Source organism: Tympanuchus pallidicinctus, unplaced genomic scaffold (genome assembly GCF_026119805.1).
Source record: "Tympanuchus pallidicinctus isolate F22 unplaced genomic scaffold, pur_lepc_1.0 scaffold2, whole genome shotgun sequence".
NCBI lineage: Eukaryota > Metazoa > Chordata > Aves > Galliformes > Phasianidae > Tympanuchus > Tympanuchus pallidicinctus.
In genome coordinates this window covers 20,796,113-20,809,820 of record NW_026294721.1, presented here as the reverse complement: position 1 = coordinate 20,809,820, position 13,708 = coordinate 20,796,113, and the positions used below count along the sequence as shown (strand labels likewise).

At 41.5% G+C, this 13,708-nt stretch overlaps 1 long non-coding RNA gene across 1 annotated transcript; it reads left to right on the top strand.

The window, feature by feature from the left end:
* Positions 1–6,975: 6,975 nt before the first annotated feature.
* LOC128079934 (uncharacterized) lies at positions 6,976–13,138 on the top strand. The gene is made up of 3 exons (XR_008206384.1): positions 6,976–7,193; positions 7,744–7,967; positions 9,572–13,138. It is a non-coding gene; the product is annotated as an uncharacterized LOC128079934 (long non-coding RNA).
* Positions 13,139–13,708: the final 570 nt, after the last annotated feature.

Sequence of the window (13,708 nt, the reverse complement as noted above, 5' to 3'; positions counted from 1 at the left end):
AAAGTGAGCCAGACCCTGGTGAGATACAGGGACTGGATTTTGTGAAGCAGTTTGAACAGGAGCTACTTTAGTACCTGAATTTTATTATTTGTCAAGAAGTGGCATCTGTGACACCAAGTAGTTTCTTGGAGGTGACTGGGGAGGTTCCTACATTCAGAGCATCCTCAAGTCTTGAAGAAACCCTCCTACCGGCATGTGCAGACAAGATTCAGGAAAGCAAGCACCCTATGCAGACTGCATACCTACATGGCACATGCTGCTCTTCCATCCTCCCACAAAGAAAAAATGTTTCTGAGATTGCAGAAGGGCCTGGGTCTTTGAGATGTGTCAACTGCAAAGCTCTGCTTTGAGGTGCTGCAGCTGGCATGGCAATCAGGGAGGAGTGGCCTTGCTCAGAGGGCTAGAGGTGCAGACCTGCCTCAGGTGAGCCCTTGCTTCAAGCCGGGAGCTGAGAGCAGATCCACCCTCTCTGTCTCATATCTCCATATTCCTCTTCATTATCCTACTGTGCCATTTAGTCTCTTGGTTTGTGCAATACCAACTCCTCCTTTGCAATTTTGTTCTAAGGTGCTTTTTAAGGTCTATTATCAAATCACATTTTAAAAAACAAACAAAAAAAAACTACTAAAAAAGGAACCTTCAAAAACCATGGAGGAGTGCTATATTTTTAACAAAGAGTTTAAAACATTGCTACTGTATTATTCGAGTGCTAGGGCAGTGGAAATATGTAAGCCAAGGTGACAGTGATATTGTGCAGATATGAGTCGTTAACCAATTGTTGATAGGAAATATGTATGAGGTATAATGAATGTTATTAAATATGTAAGAAAATGAAGATTATCACAGATCGTTTTTTTCTGAGAGGCATTTGGCAGGCGTGATCATCCTTTGCGAACATATTTGGTTTCTTTCAGGGCTGTAGTGGATCTGCTAAATAAGGATAATGGAGAAGTTTTGCTGTCAGTATACATGAGTGAGAGATACTCTGGATTTTGACATATATTTATGTGCCAATATGCATATATATACATACACAAGACATTCATTATGCAGTTTTATCATGAAATTCAAATATCATTTGTACAATTCATTATGCAGCTAAATAATGGCATTTATTCAATATACAAGTGTGTGTATATGTATATATGAAAGAGACATTTTTGATATTTTCAAAATGAACATTTTGGACAAAAAAGAGCCATTTCTTTCCCAAGTCAGATCTAGCCACGGTCACTGATATTAAAGAATGCTCTCCCTGTGTAAAGCTGGCTTTCTGAGGTCAGAAGAGACATAAAAAACTTAACTGAGATTTTCTTGCAGCTGAAATATAATTAAACCCATGATCGCTACTGGCGTCACATCTTCTAAACAAAGTGAAATCTGTGTTCTGTCACAGCACAGCAAAGTGAAACTTGAAGAGAACCAAATTTCTTCTGTTTCAGAGGAAATGCTGAATCATGTTGCGTTCACTCTGGAAGGGCCCTAGCTGGGAATGAGCTGAGGCAGATGCAAACCAGAGAGGTTCCCTGCTGCTGAAAATCTTCTCAAAGGCAGAAACATCAGTGTTGGAAAGTGAACTTGAGCTGGGATACAGAAGAGCTTCTGGACATTTGCTTTGCTAGTCTGCCTGATGGCACTGTCAGCACGTCACCTACAAGCAGAGGCTGTCCTTCAGTTGAGGATACTGCAAGAAATATGCTCTCCAAACCTGTAGCAATTTCAGATGCTTAAGTCACTCATGGGAAAAACCACTGTGTATGAGGAAAAGAGGTACTAGATACATTGGAGGATGGTTGGGACGAGAGGCTGTTGTTATCAGCCATGTGTTCCTCTGTGGGTGTGATCTCTGCTTTGCCCCAAGCTGAGCAGAGCCAAGGGAGATGCTCATAGGTAATGTGAGTGTGAGGATGGTAGAGATCCCTGATGTCAGGGAGGTTAGGGGATCACTGGCACCATGGGCTCTCCGTCTCTTCACAGGTTCCCAGGCAGGCACCTCCATTTACATGCTAAAGAGCTCTCAGAGAGGCCAGGGTTTTTTTATATGTTTAAAGGAATCAAAACATTCCCATGCACACTCCTCTAATTTAGGAATCCCTAAAGATTCTACCTATAGATACAACTGAGATTTTTATGTTTCCTTGGTACTCTAGTAGTATGTTTGTTTTGGATACCATACAAAAAGAAAAGTTTGGTTCTGAATATACATATATATGAATATATAATCTTAGCTGAAATGAAGAGACTTGAATGTAATTAATTATTAAAGATCTACTGTTTTAGCATCACAAATTTTGAAACTGAATTAAAATCTGCATGTTTTTGTATTGCTGTGAAGCTTGATTGACAAATTGATAAAGCAAGCCATTGAGAAATACAAAGTTTTATAATGGGAACAAAGGCTCCACGTCAAAGAAGAAAGAGTTCAAAAAAAAGACTGCTCACAGTACGCTCAGACGTTGATTTACCGTCATGTGATTCATTACCTGAATGTATTTAACACTGATATTAAACTCGCCTACTAGCAACACTGCAAACATGGACACAAAACCCTCTTCCTGTAAGCCATCAACTCCATTCTGATTGCCCACATTCATAAAAATTCTCAGCTATGTACCTCAGCCACAGGACCTTCTTCCAGACAAGAGCAGAGAGCTTTGACATACAGGGGCAGAGAAACAATGTGGGCAAAATAGGTATTTCAGGGAAGACACAGTGAATGACCTTTTACATTTTCCTATGGCATCCTCATCTGTGTGCATCAGGTGTTAATAAGCTTGAAAAACCTCAGTGCACTCATATTATTCTCTACAAAGATAATATACACATTTATTAAGAGAATAAAAACATTTTCTCTTATAAGTACATTTATTCTCTTAATAGAACCCTGACTGATACAAATTAACACAGTGTTTGCAAACATTCAGATGTTTATTTTGGTATTCCATTCAGACTTGCAATCTAAACAAAAATGAAACATCTTATGTTTCAGAGTAGGACAGATTGTAGAAGTCACCAATTAGCCATGCCACTGATTATCCAAACTATACATCTGAGTTTTAACTTTCTCAGCAAAAATTCAACATTAAAGTTGTTTATCAAAATTCAACATTTGCTGCAGTCTCTGTGGGGTGAAAGGCAAGCTGAAGAGAATTGCATTTTCTCCCTAGAGATTTGACTACATCATCTTCCCTTATTTATGTCCCACATTCTTCTCTCTTCCTGCCTTGAGGAAAGGCCTAAATAGGTGTGCATAGCCTTTTTCTTTGACATATCCAACTCTCTGCTCATTGTTTCTCCCAATTTTCTTTCTCTCCTGTCCTCTGTCTAATAGTCTTGTCAGCTCTGGTGGTTTCATTTGGAGCTTGGCTCTCTTTAGAGCATTTGTTGCTACTGCATATTCTGAAGACAAATGATTATGGCAAAACCCAATCTTTCTTTTTCTATGAAAGGAAATGTTTGCATATGAGCTCTAGGGATTCAAAAATCAGATGGTGACTAGAAAGAACAAAAATGTCATTCTGCTTTGAAATCTTATGATCCTTTGAGGCCTGACTCATGATGCTGGTCTGCTGGGATTTGGCAGTGATGTTATCGCTCATTTTTCTTCCTTCCTATACTCTATCCTGTGTGCCTCGGGAGTATTTCTAGGAAAAAGCTTCTATCTTTCTACTTTCTCTTTGTCAGATTAGCTTTTCTACTTCTTCTGAAGTACCTCTGTCTTTGGTGATTGCAGTGGTGATTATGGAGGCCATAGGAAATGACTGTAAGGGCAAATGGGCCAGAAGGAAGCTTCACAGAATCACAGGACCTATTTGCTCAACACATAAATAAGCATGCCCTTGAATACACCATAATGTGTGGGGTGCATGTGGAGTTCACCACCCTAAATAGCAGCTGACTTGCCCTTCATCCAGCACTGAAGATGCTTCTGCAAGTGAACAAAGGGGATGAGAGGTGAGTCTGCCCAGAGCCTCATCTGTGTGATGCTGCTGTGTCACAGTGTAGGTGCAGACTGGAGATTGAGGGGCTAGATTAAAGTTAAGGCTAGCCTGATATTTGCATATTAATGAGATCACCAGAACCACCAGCTCACGGTCTGCTTCGCCTGGGAGGCAGCTGATGTCCTCGGTGTTGATGACAAAAGACATGGCCATAAGATACCTGCATTTTGCAGTGGGCGTGCACAGTCTTCTCTCCCCTGCTAACGCTTCTGAGCTGCTGACCCCCACTTCATGTGGGCATTCACAGCTCCAGATTTCTCCACCTCATCTGAAATGTGCAGTCTCTTAGAGCAGACTTTCTGCACTGCACCTGTCTTGAAGCATGAGAAACAAGTGTCCTTGCTTCTATGTGCCCGAAACCTGGTGATTATTGCATGGAGACATTAGAAATTCAGGTCCTGATCCTTCTTTTTTGCTGTGTCTAAAGCCTGCAAAAAGTGCCGAGCTCAACAAACTAGAATATATTCTGTAGTGGGTCTCTGCTGTTTCTGTTTATAAAGGTACTTCACTGTTTACTGGATGAGGACTGGAACATTCGTGCCAGCTCACTGCTCCAACACCAGGGCATGAAAGCATGATATTCCTCTCCAAACTATCAAGTATTTAAAAATCATGGACAAACTACTACAGCTGATACTGAGGAACCCCAGATGGCTTGCATTCAGAGCACTTGTTTGGGAGACTCAAACTCTGTGTTTAATTCCCTGTTCTGTACCAGGCAGAAGAGACAGCAGCATCCAAATCTGAATCTTCTATCTCCCAGATGAGTTCCCTTGCCCCTGGGTGGCATCTCTGCTGCCACATCCTCCTCCTCCTTTTCCTGTTGACCTGGATTGGCTTGCTTATGATTAGAGGAAGGAAATACCTGCAATCTGGACTCAGGCATCAGCTCTTCTTCAGAAGCCAACCTTAGGAGAAGCCTGGCTGTGTACTCATTCCTCTCCTGGCACTGTGTCCTAGCTTGTGTCCTTCTTCTTTGTACCCATGTTTCAAAGCAATTTCTTTTATTTAGGGGGGGGGCAAAATATACAAATCTGTATGTCTGGATTGTAACTCTGCTTCATTTTGTCTTTATAAACCTACTGTGTCTTTCTTTTTGTTCCACATTTATGGTGATACCAACATAACCAGATGTCAGCAGGGCCTGATGGACTCTTCTGGAATACGTTGAAGTTCTCGCAGGACAGGACAGTGGATAATAAATATAGGTGGCCACTTACATACTGGAGGTTGCCTGATTACCAAGCTCGTCCTGTAATCTTTTGTTCATTCCACATTCTACAAAAGCAGGCATACTGTTGGACTGCAAATGTTGCTTCACACAATATCATAAGGATGGAATTTTTCAGGAAACTTCAGCATTTCCTGAAGACACTCCTTTGCAAAGGAAGGGCTACATTACAGCCCCAAGATATCTACCATGGCAGAGAAACCCAGTGAGATGGGAGATAAGGCATTTAGGGCTGGGGTCTCTCTCACAGCGAGGGGAGGATTAGCATCCCAGTGCCAAAAGCAATGATTTATTAAGTAAGCCATAGCTGCAGGGGCTGCTAATGCTGCTCATCTTCCTCGTATTCATCATGCATTTTAAATACTGTTTGGGAAAGACATCTTGGACAAAAGCAACTTACTATTAAAAGCACCAAAACTTTGGTGGTTTATAGAGCAGGGAAGAAAGAACATTGGCTATGGCTTCCTCCTTATCCATCAGTCATGAACTCCGCCAGTCCAGGAAAATCTAACAGCAGTGTTTTGGATGGCTTTGTACTCTAAAGGCTGACTAAAATTAGGATAGAATGATTGGTTCGGGTAGATTTTCTTTCTCAGGAAGCAACAGATGGTAGATGCTGATGCCTGCTGATGTGAAACATCCCTTTATTTTTCTGTGGGTGATATTTGGAATTCAAAACGCACGGACTGGCTGGAGATCAGAAGGCAGATCACAGTGTGCCACGGGAAAGCCCATGAGACTGACAGGGTGAGAAATTAAGGCAGATTTTACAACTAGTTCTGACACAGTTACAAGTTTTCTCACAAGTCTGGAACAGGAACAATGAATGCCATTTTTAAGGTCAGTCACCAAAATGTCATGCTGGCTATTAAACTTTCTTTCAAAAGCAAGTAACCATCATTTTGGGAAGAAAAAAAAAAGGCGAAAAGGTTTTATCTTCTCTTTACTGCCATGCTAAATGCAGAACTATCATTTGTACTTTCTCAGCTGCAGTATTCAGTTTGTCAGTTTGTGATATTTTGGGAATGTTCGTCCATCGTCTTCTCTGGCAGATGATGTAAGTGGGTGTGCCACAGGTACTGACAAATATAAATTGTATTTAAGCGTATGGTGAAAAATGTAGCGTCTTGCTGCCTCAAAAGGAGAGCAGGAAGGCAAAAAAGTGGGAATCTCCTGGTATTTTTTGCTATTGGATTCTCCAGCAAAAACAGGATTTAGGCTATAAATGGAACTTTCTGACGCTGTTCCGAATTGCATACAATCAAAATGATCTTTCAGGTGTACGAAAAGCAAGAAGCATCCCTGTCGCGCCAGCGTTCCCTTATGGAGCTCTGCAGCAGAGGAAGCTGAAACGCCTTTGTTGCCCACGCAGAGGAGCCCGGGCCGAACGGGGACAAAGGCTGGGCTGCCGCAGTCCTGGGGACGCGGTGGCAGAGACGGGGAGGAGCAAGGCCAGCGAGCCCCGGGGGAGGGCTGGGACAGGGCGGCTGCTCCCGAGCAGGAGGCTGGGAAGGGCGAGGGCAGCCGCGGCGCGGCGGGGTGGGACCCGCAGCCCGAGCCAACGAGCCCCGCCCGGCCTGGCCCGCGGTGGCAGCGGCGGGCGGCATCTAGGCCGCGTTTCGAGGGCTCCACCGCCCGCAGTGCAGGCAGGAGGATGGGCTGCTGCTCGGCACCCGTGCCCGCGGGCTGTGGCCTGAAAGCTGCCAACGGCACAGGGCGGATAGTGCAGGTCAGTGAATGGTTGGTTTGGAAAGAAGTGAAAAGAGCGGCATACCTGTCACTGCAACGAGCTTCTTTCCTTTAGAAACTTACGGAGAAGTTAAATGTTAAAATCAGGCTATCCAGGTACTTGCATCCCAGTGTTTTAGCGGAGTCACCTGGAGAGTGCACGAGCCGCTTCTGCTGATGTTCAGTAACTCCTGAAACCCAGTGGAAGAGCTGGGAATCGAGGATAATTTAAGGTAGATACTGTCATGCCTATTATGAATCCTGGCAGGGGAGTGAACAGCTGATGCGGCACAGGCTTAAAGGAAAATTAAAGGAGAAACATATAATTAATACCAGTCAACATTACTGTATGTGAAATCTAGACTGTAAAACTTGCCACCTTTTTTTATACGATGGTAAGTTAGTTAAATAAAGATGATGAAAATGACATAAAGCATTTGTCCTGAAATCAGGAGACTGCAATTAAAGAAAGCCAAACAGTATAAAACTAACATGGCACGTGTTGCACTGATTGAAAGCTGGCCTTCTGGCAGGTCCTGGAGTACAAATGGAGAATCATCATGGAATCATTCTGTTGGAAGGCACCTCTGCAGGTCATATAATCCAGCCCATTGCTCAAAGCTGTGGCAACTTCAAAGGCAGATCAAGTTGCTTAGGTGTTGTCTGGCTGAGTTTGGGATGTCTCAGGGGGAGACTGTGCAATCTCTTCTTTAGCGTGAAAGTTCCTCTTCCTTAAAAAGACTTATTTTGTTAAAAGTTCTTTGAGAATTTTTTTTTTTTCAGTTCTTCTTTCAGATATCCTGGAGAAAGTGGAGTTTGCAGAGGATGTTGATGCTGAAGAAACTAACGAGTGCCAAAGGAGGAATATTGCAATTATAATTCAAGTGACCTTGGATTGTTTTAACACAATCTAATAAAAAGCCATTGGAGTGAAAACAAAAATCTTAGGTCATACAGATGGAGTAAATGAATTTGTGCTGGGGAAGAGTGATGCTTGGAGGAACACGGTAAGCAGGATGAATAACTGTCTCAGCATGAATTTGTAGTGCAGGTCCCTGAAAAATAAACTCCTCTGGCCTCTAAAGTTAAAAATATGGGGAAATTGGTTAGAAAACCTTGCAGAGGCTATGTCTTTGCTAAATCGAAATGTGGTCAATTTTCTACCTCTGAGGGGAGATGAGATAGAACAGCTTGCTTCCATACACCCAGACTCCCTCAAACATAATAGCCCCACCCATACTGCTTGTTTAAGCTATCTTGTCCCATGCTATGACTCAAACCATGCTCAGGTATAGCCTCCCCCAAATGCACTCTGAAACTAACCATTATGTAGCATGAGCAAATGTGTGCCCACACTTGTGCCTGTGTTTACTTTTCTCACTCAGACACTGCTGTGGTTAGCACTGGCTTAGTAATTGCCATCATTCAGTGTCCAGACTGAGTATTCACAGGACAAGAATGTGATCACATTAGCAAGGGTGCAAAAGAAGTCCTGAAGAATGGCAGAATAATCTTCATAATGTTCATACTTTACTGGGGACAATGTAAAAGAGGGACTTGCCTCTTTTCTGAGAACATTGCTATTGAGAATATTCTCCTGTAATGAATTCTTCAGTGTTGCTGAATGATAGCAGGATCCAATGGCCAGAAGCTGAATCAAAACAAGCTTGGACAAGGAGGAAGCACACAGTTTCATGCTGGTGTTTTCCTAGTAGACTTTCTGTAGTTCAGAGAAGAGGTTCACACAAGTCTGATGGCCTGTGCTATATAGGTGGGCAGGTTAGATGATCACAACAGATTCGTAATCTTTGAATCTTTGAATTAATCCATGAGATTTTGAGATACAAATAAAAGTTTGGCGCTTGGATTCTGTTGTTCTGCCAAACAGTAGCACTGAGAGAGCTTCAAGGCTTCACCTTTCATCGCCACCTTATATAACTATATACCAATTGGTATGGTTCCCAGTACAGCATAGAAAGGCATAGTTAACACTTTTGCCTTTTGCAAATCATTACTGATACATCTATCATTTTCATTATATGTCATAGAGGAATTGTAGAATCTGTTCATTAAGAAGAATTTTCTTCTTCACAACATGTTTTAAAAACTTACTGGGTTGTTGTGTGGTTTGTTATTTTTTTGTGTGTGTGCTTTCATTTCTCTATCAGTCTGTATTTTCTGGTTGGTAACAACTATTCTCATCCTGCTCTTTCCTTCAGAACAGTTTGTTTAATATCTGCCTGCACACTCCCAGGAGAAGGAATGGTTGCCCTTGGCATTTTGGGGCAGTGACTCATAAATATCTACTGTGGTTTTTCAAGAATTCACAGTTAACATTCATATATTTTTGTTTTAATACTTATTTGTATGTTATTTCAGATAGCTTATAAACTTTTTTGTAACATTTGTCCTTTAAAATCATCAGCTCAATATACTAAGGAATTGAACTTCATTGTCTGGAAGTGAAATGTGTAGCATACAATCCAGTGTGCCAAAAATATAGTTCTATTAACAAACTCTCTTCATTTAAGTTCACGTAGAGTTGTGCCTTATTTTGAATGCATTCCATTTTCTATTAGGAAATGGTTACATGTACTTGTGCATTTTTTAGTGCCGACAGAAGACATCCAACATGTTCCACTCAGATTGAAGTTTCTGTGAGATGCAGTCTTCTGCTCTGGCATGACAAATTGCTGGTTATGGATCTGGTCACCTACCTGATGGACTTGATTTTATAGTCTTCAGAACAGACCACCTGCTCACTCATTTTGAATTTCATATGTGACAAAGTGAATTAATAAGCTTTCAAGATAATTTTCTTTACCAAGAACAACTCAAAGATGAATTGTAGGGGGTGCAGCTTTATTAGATCTGCACAGAGAGTGTCTTTGTTGCAGGCATCTGTGGTGGCTGGGTTGAACACACAAACATTATGAACGTGGCTGTGCCAAACTTGAGCTGTGAGTGATTTCTGGGCCACACAAAGTAGTGATGGATCTTATGTGACATGCAACACCATCTGCTCTGCTCCCTGTGGCTATGCAGACCCAAGACTCACTTCAACATCCTCATCATGCTGGGCTCTGTAACAGTGTCATGTTGCTCATAGCTATGTAAATCTAGTCTCTCTCATCTATCATCCCCCTCTTGATACTGCTGATAAGGCATTAAATTTTTCTTCTTTTGGTGTCCTTTGTCTTCATCTTGATTTTGATGGGTGTTCTTTGAGTCTCCCTTTTCACTAGCTCCGTAATTATTAGATTACCTACCTTCCTAGCTCATACAGTGAACTTGTCTCCTAAAAATGGGACGTCTGTGAGCGTGGCGGCCAGCTGAATGCCAGCCCTTTCTACCTTTGTTTCATAATTTTGAGCCCATGTTTTATTTGCCTCTTCAACAATGGGGAAAGCATTTGCCATCTACTCCCTACTGAGACATAAAAGGTTTCTGAAAATGCAGCCTCCTCTGAATTATCTTCTCTACAGCCTCCTGAATTAACAGCAGATCAGTCCCTTTAGGATGGGGCAATGAGAAATGCTGGTAATTACTGCTTGCAAGTATAAACAGTCATGCCCATGTGCTGAAGGGACCTAACTAATGCCAGCCAATTAAAAACAGTGAGAGGAAGATCACAGCTCCTCGGCTAATGCAAATACTGTGGCCTGTAAACACCACTCTTTGCCTGGGAGAGCTCATCTGACTTTCTTTTCTGTAATGTTACATGACCTCTTTTGAACCCTTTCAGATCTCCATGGGATTGCAGGCCCGAGTTATATTGTTGGAAAATGATGAACTTCATGTGAGACTTGTCATTAGGAGTAGAAAACAAATCCAAGACATGGCTTAGTCCTTGTTAAGAGAATGAGGTTTCTGTGGTCTGTTTGGATTGTAAATCATCAGAAGCCTCCCTGCAACAGACCCATTTGCTTCTCCACACAGAGTAAGGACAATAATATTCAATATATGCCAAAAGAGCTGTGTCTTTTACTGGAAAGGTACCAAAAATCATCTGCATTGCGCTAGTAAAGTCTCAGTGTGCTTCCTATTGAAGTTGATGGCAGGTCTTTGAATAGGCTGGGCTGTGAGGTAGCTTAACATTTTTGAAGCATTATGATCGCAAAATAAGATATTATATATGGACTAAACTTTCTGCCTGAAAAGCACAGGAAGCAGTGCAAAAGCTTCCCGTGGTCACTGAAGAAATTGAAGAAAAAGAAAAGTGGGGCAAATCCTAGGCTGGTCTGTCCTGTTGGTGGCACTGGGAATTGTTTACGATATTTAAAGAGGAATCCTAGGGTGATACTGCACATGACTACTTTCAGCAAAGCTTTTCAGATAGGGCCTGCACCACAGGAATTAATGGGACTGCCATTGGATAGGACAGAGCTTGAGTGGTTTGCTGGCTGCAGTTCTCACTTGACATTTTCTGGGTCGCCTGAGGTCAGTGCAGTGGCTAAAGAGAAAGAGTAGCAAACTTCATCTGTGTGCGTAACAAACAGCTCCATTTTACTTCAAAACATTTTCTTACTGAAAATTTAGAGAAACTCTGCTGTTAGAGTAGGTGAAGTTTTTGCTCAACATATTAATTCTTCAACTGTTGCTAGGTGTGCCTTCAAAACAGTTGTAATTCTACTAATATATCTTCTTAAATAACATCAAAACATGACTCTTCAAGGAATTAGAAATGTGTTTCAACAATGACCTTCCTGCTGGCATTGCCTTGATGGTTTGTTTTGTTTTTTTGTTAGTGTTGTACATAGAGACAAAGCAAGTACCCTCCTTATGTAAGAATACTGTCTTCTATCAGAAAACTCGTTTAATAAAAGCTATATGAAAACACTCCATACATACTGCTGTCAATTCTTAGCGATCTTTAAAATGTCCATCATCTACTAGGTGCAAGCCTGCAAGCCTCAGCCTGCCTGCACGTGCAAATTATTCCATTGAACTAGTGAGGCTGTTTGCAATTAGGAATTGCAAATCGCTTGTGGACAATCCTAAATGTTATGTTCTAATTAATGTAGCTATGTAAATCTAGAACTTCTATACTACTCAAACAGAGGAGAAGCTAATATTACATGGCCCAGGCAATAAGCCCTAGGGAGGACTTTTAGGAATTAATTATTTCCTTTTTGGAAACCAACAAGTGAATATTTTATAGAAAAGATTTTAGGCAAATGATTTTGTATTTAATAGTGCATGTAGACATTTAAAAGATTAGCAAAATGTGAAGAATGCAATGTAATTATATTTTCTGCGATTTATTTTTTTCAATTAATAACAAATATTTTCTGCTAGAAATTTCCATTTGGTCTAATGAATTAATTGATTAATCTCAGAGAAGTGCATTTTGGATGCATGTCTGGGAATGTTTCAGCACATGCTATTCTATGAAGTGATAACAACCACTATGGATTTTCTGGATCACAGCTTCATAATTTGAGATCATTGAGGAAAACAGCAAGATAAGATAGAGCCTATCCTATATTTGGAATACCAAAAATCAAGACGGAACTACTTGAACATAAACTCAGAAATGGTTTTGTGGAACAACAGGCGAATCCCACAGTTCCACCGAGCAGGAAGGCATTAATAATTTATCCCTGCAGGCAGGAATTCAGTTTACCACCCTCCCCATTACACCTGCCAATGCAACCCAGGAAGAAAGGAAAGGAGGGAGTGTATCTGGATGAGTGAAGCAAAGAAGAGATATCAGGGCCACTGTTGCTGTGGGGAGATAATGGTTTGAGGACAGACATGATTGAAGGGATGGCCCAAGGTTAGGGTCAGAGTTGTTGAAAAGAAACTTGCTTAATTTCTTTTTCTTTTCCAGTAACAGCTGGAGGAGTTTTAGTATCATCTTTCTTTATCTTTGAGACTACTGATTTTGACTATATCTATATAACTCAGCAGGTGAGCCCATCACTTCTGTGCATTGTTTAAGCCTTCCTATGTTGTACAGTCAATTTCTTCCAAAACGTAGTGTTGAGGGTGGTTTTTTTTAAAAATCTTGTTATTTGTGATTTCCCCAAGGGTGGTGGATGTGTGTGTCATGTGTCTTGCTTTGCATTCTCAGTGTGCATTGTATGAATTCAAACTAATGAGAAGTATATTTTTATGCTTTGGACTGCATAGCTGTAAAAAATGATGGTATGCTTAGGAAATTTTGGGATGTTTTGGATGTTGTGCTAATTTCTTGACTGTAACTCAAATAAAGCATACATCACTGATGTCTCACAGGTGTCACTTGTGGCAATCTCTGGAGAACAGCTCTTCCCTAGTTATCTCGTTTTTCCTGTCTTGAGATGGTTTCACAATGAACATTGAATGTGAACAGAAGTGATGTAATAGGGTAAATTGGATTGCACCAGGTCTGAGATTAAAAAAAAAAAGTGATTGCATGGTTACGTGGCAGTGTGCACATGTGGCCAGCTCCATCACTCCTGTTTCCAGAGGGCCAGAGTCTGGGGGTGGGTGCAGGGCATCTACTGGTGGCTGTGCGGGGGAGAAGCTGTCAGGGCTGTGCTCAGGGTGAGGAGGAGCAGATGGGTACAGATAGGCGTACAGCAAAAAGACCAGACAACTGAACTGAATTTCTCAGCCCTGTGCCCAAAAAGAACCTGAAGGCTTCTTTATTCTGGACTTTTTCTGGATTCCCTAAGATTTTTCTTTGAAGAGCTACAGCCACGGCACCATATTAGTTCCCAGTTCTGCAAGAGGAAGAAGGGCCACAATTCCTCCCTTGAAA